This window comes from Penaeus vannamei, chromosome 26 (genome assembly GCF_042767895.1).
Source record: "Penaeus vannamei isolate JL-2024 chromosome 26, ASM4276789v1, whole genome shotgun sequence".
Lineage (NCBI taxonomy): Eukaryota > Metazoa > Arthropoda > Malacostraca > Decapoda > Penaeidae > Penaeus > Penaeus vannamei.
This window is the reverse complement of record NC_091574.1, coordinates 8081180-8086179: the sequence shown is the minus strand read 5'-3', so window position 1 is coordinate 8086179 and position 5000 is coordinate 8081180.

Genomic DNA, 5000 nt, shown 5'->3' with positions numbered 1-5000 from the left:
TATCGGTTGTTCAATCACTTAACTTCTCTTGGTATCGGTTGTTCAATCACTTAACTTCTCTTGGTATCGGTTGTTCAATCACTTAACTTCTCTTGGTATCGGTTGTTCAATCACTTAACTTCTCTTGGTATCGGTTGTTGTCATCACTTAGCTTCTCTTGGTATCGGTTGTTCAATCACTTAACTTCTCTTGGTATCGGTTGTTCAGTCATCACTTAGCTTCTCTTGGTATCGTTTGTTGTCATCACTTAGCTTCTCTTGGTATCGGTTGTTCAGTCATCACTTAGCTTCTCTTGGTATCGGTTGTTCAGTCATCACTTAACTTCTCTTGGTATCGGTTGTTCAATCACTTAACTTCTCTTGGTATCGGTTGTTCAATCACTTAACTTCTCTTGGTATCGGTTGTTCAATCACTTAACTTCTCTTGGTATCGGTTGTTCAATCACTTAACTTCTCTTGGTATCGGTTGTTCAATCACTTAACTTCTCTTGGTATCGGTTGTTCAGTCATCACTTAGCTTCTCTTGGTATCGGTTGTTCAGTCATCACTTAACTTCTCTTGGTATCGGTTGTTCAATCACTTAACTTCTCTTGGTATCGGTTGTTCAGTCATCACTTAGCTTCTCTTGGTATCGGTTGTTCAGTCATCACTTAACTTCTCTTGGTATCGGTTGTTCAATCACTTAACTTCTCTTGGTATCGGTTGTTCAGTCATCACTTAGCTTCTCTTGGTATCGGTTGTTCAGTCATCACTTAGCTTCTCTTGGTATCGGTTATTCAGTCATCACTTAGCTTCTCTTGGTATCGGTTGTTCAGTCATCACTTAACTTCTCTTGGTATCGGTTGTTCAATCACTTAACTTCTCTTGGTATCGGTTGTTCAGTCATCACTTAGCTTCTCTTGGTATCGGTTGTTCAGTCATCACTTAGCTTCTCTTGGTATCGGTTGTTCAGTCATCACTTAACTTCTCTTGGTATCGGTTGTTCAATCACTTAACTTCTCTTGGTATCGGTTGTTCAATCACTTAACTTCTCTTGGTATCGGTTGTTCAGTCATCACTTAGCTTCTCTTGGTATCGGTTGTTCAGTCATCACTTAACTTCTCTTGGTATCGGTTGTTCAGTCATCACTTAACTTCTCTTGGTATCGGTTGTTCAGTCATCACTTAGCTTCTCTTGGTATCGGTTGTTCAATCACTTAACTTCTCTTGGTATCGGTTGTTCAATCACTTAGCTTCTCTTGGTATCGGTTGTTCAATCACTTAACTTCTCTTGGTATCGGTTGTTCAATCACTTAACTTCTCTTGGTATCGGTTGTTCAATCACTTAACTTCTCTTGGTATCGGTTGTTCAATCACTTAACTTCTCTTGGTATCGGTTGTTCAGTCATCACTTAGCTTCTCTTGGTATCGGTTGTTCAATCACTTAGCTTCTCTTGGTATCGGTTGTTCAATCACTTAACTTCTCTTGGTATCGGTTGTTCAATCACTTAACTTCTCTTGGTATCGGTTGTTCAGTCATCACTTAGCTTCTCTTGGTATCGGTTGTTCAATCACTTAACTTCTCTTGGTATCGGTTGTTCAATCACTTAACTTCTCTTGGTATCGGTTGTTCAATCACTTAACTTCTCTTGGTATCGGTTGTTCAGTCATCACTTAACTTCTCTTGGTATCGGTTGTTCAGTCATCACTTAACTTCTCTTGGTATCGGTTGTTCAATCACTTAACTTCTCTTGGTATCGGTTGTTCAGTCATCACTTAACTTCTCTTGGTATCGGTTGTTCAATCACTTAACTTCTCTTGGTATCGGTTGTTCAGTCATCACTTAGCTTCTCTTGGTATCGGTTGTTCAGTCATCACTTAACTTCTCTTGGTATCGGTTGTTCAATCACTTAACTTCTCTTGGTATCGGTTGTTCAGTCATCACTTAACTTCTCTTGGTATCGGTTGTTCAATCACTTAACTTCTCTTGGTATCGGTTGTTCAGTCATCACTTAGCTTCTCTTGGTATCGGTTGTTCAGTCATCACTTAACTTCTCTTGGTATCGGTTGTTCAATCACTTAACTTCTCTTGGTATCGGTTGTTCAGTCATCACTTAACTTCTCTTGGTATCGGTTGTTCAATCACTTAACTTCCCTTGGTATCGGTTGTTCAATCACTTAACTTCTCTTGGTATCGGTTGTTGTCATCACTTAGCTTCTCTTGGTATCGGTTGTTCAATCACTTAACTTCTCTTGGTATCGGTTGTTCAATCACTTAACTTCTCTTGGTATCGGTTGTTCAGTCATCACTTAACTTCTCTTGGTATCGGTTGTTCAATCACTTAACTTCTCTTGGTATCGGTTGTTCAGTCATCACTTAACTTCTCTTGGTATCGGTTGTTCAGTCATCACTTAACTTCTCTTGGTATCGGTTGTTCAATCACTTAACTTCTCTTGGTATCGGTTGTTCAATCACTTAACTTCTCTTGGTATCGGTTGTTCAATCACTTAACTTCTCTTGGTATCGGTTGTTCAATCACTTAACTTCTCTTGGTATCGGTTGTTCAATCACTTAACTTCTCTTGGTATCGGTTGTTCAGTCATCACTTAGCTTCTCTTGGTATCGGTTGTTCAATCACTTAACTTCTCTTGGTATCGGTTGTTCAGTCATCACTTAACTTCTCTTGGTATCGGTTGTTCAGTCATCACTTAACTTCTCTTGGTATCGTTGTTCAATCACTTAACTTCTCTTGGTATCGGTTGTTCAGTCATCACTTAACTTGGTATCGGTTGTTCAGTCATCACTTAACTTGGTATCGGTTGTTCAGTCATCACTTAACTTGGTATCGGTTGTTCAGTCATCACTTAACTTGGTATCGGTTGTTCAGTCATCACTTAACTTGGTATCGGTTGTTCAGTCATCACTTAACTTCTCTTGGTATCGGTTGCTCAGTCATCACTTAACTTCTCTTGGTATCGGTTGTTCAATCACTTAACTTCTCTTGGTATCGGTTGTTCAATTATTATCCTAATTGTTGGTCCCCTTTCTATGCGTATCGGAATATAAACCTATATATTATGTTCACCTGACTCGATCTAGTTCCGACAACTCACTGCCATCATCATCTTTTATACAATCAGATACCTTTTGTTTCTTGATTGTTACAGTTTTTTTTTTCAAATTCTTCGATAAATCATTGGATTTTCTTTTCATTTCCTTTTCTTGGTTTTCTGTCTCTTCACATTACTGTTTCAGATATTCTTCCTCTTTGCATGTTCTATTTCTTTCGAATCTTTCTATCGTGTTCTGTACACATCCGTATCTTTCTTTTATCTGCATTTCAATTCCATCTTCTCCAAAATATCTGACGTCATTTTCTTAAATGTTATGCTCGTTTTTTTTTGAGGGATACATTCTTCTGCAACATTTTACTAAGGCTTCCTGTATTTTTTTTTTACCTTTTACCATCACTTTTTTTTTCCACATTGTCTATAACGTTCTTCTACTTTCTGACAAATTTCGACCTTCACATTTGCACCATCTTTCATCACCTTCAACTGCAGTTTAGAGTCTGCCTTCCCACATTTCAACTTCATCGGGTCCTATGCAGAAAGATATGGATGAGAAGGAATATCTTCACAATGCAAGAGATGTATTTGGCTGCTTTCGAATACATCTTGGTCAGAAATATATTTATTACTGACGAAGATATATCCGAAACCGGTCAAATACATCTCTTGTATTGTGAACGTATTCATTCTCATTCATACCTGTCGACATTTGTCAACATGAGTACGATTCATTTTTCAGGTTTTCAGATATGTCCTCACTCATTTCATAACCTTTCGCTCATTAATTAGGATATAGTTTATCTGATTTCTGACAAGTGTCTCCAGGAATCCTGCAAGTATGCAAGAACTATTATTGATAACAATAATAGGTATGGTAATAATTATAATTATCATTCTGACAATGATAATAATAATGATGATAATAATAGTTATGATAATAATTATAATAGCTACATTTCTAACAATAGTAATAATAACGATGATAATAATGATAATATTAATGATGATAATAATAATAATGATAGTAATAATAACAAAACAATACTACTACAACAACTACTACTAGTAGTGATAATAATGATAATAATAAAAATGATAACAATGAAAATAATGATAATAATAATGATAACAGCGATGATAGTAATAATGATAATAATAAAGATAATGATAATTGCAATAATAATGATGATAATTATAATTATAATGATGATAATCATAACAATAATAATCATTGCAATAATGATAATAATAACAATGATAATAGTTGCAATAATGATGATAATAATGATAAAATAACAATAGCAATGATATATCGATGATAAGATAATAATTATGACAATAAAAATATTAACAATCATTGTTATTATCAGTATCATTATGTTTTTAAGGTATGATGTTGATAATGATGATAATGGTAATGATGATAATGATAAAATTAATAATATTGATAATGATGATGATGATGATAATAATGATAATGATAATGATAATGGTGATAGTAATAATGATAGTGATTATAATAATGATAATGATTAAGAAAATAATTATAATGATAATGATTTAGAAGATAATAATGATGAGGATAATAATTGAAAAAAATAATGATAATGATAATAATTTTGAAAATAATAATGATAATGAAAATAATTATAAAAGTTATGAAAATAATGATAAAGATAATGCTGATACTGATAATACTAATAATACTAATGATAATAATGATAATGATAATGATAATACTAATGATAATAATGATGATGATAATAATGATAATAATGATGATAATAATATTGATAATAATAACAGTAATAGTGATGATAATGATGATAATGAAACATATCAATAATTACAATGATATTAATAGTAATTGTGATAATGATGATAACATTAATGATAACAACAATAACAACAAAAATTATACTACTGCTGCTACTACTATCAACAATGATAA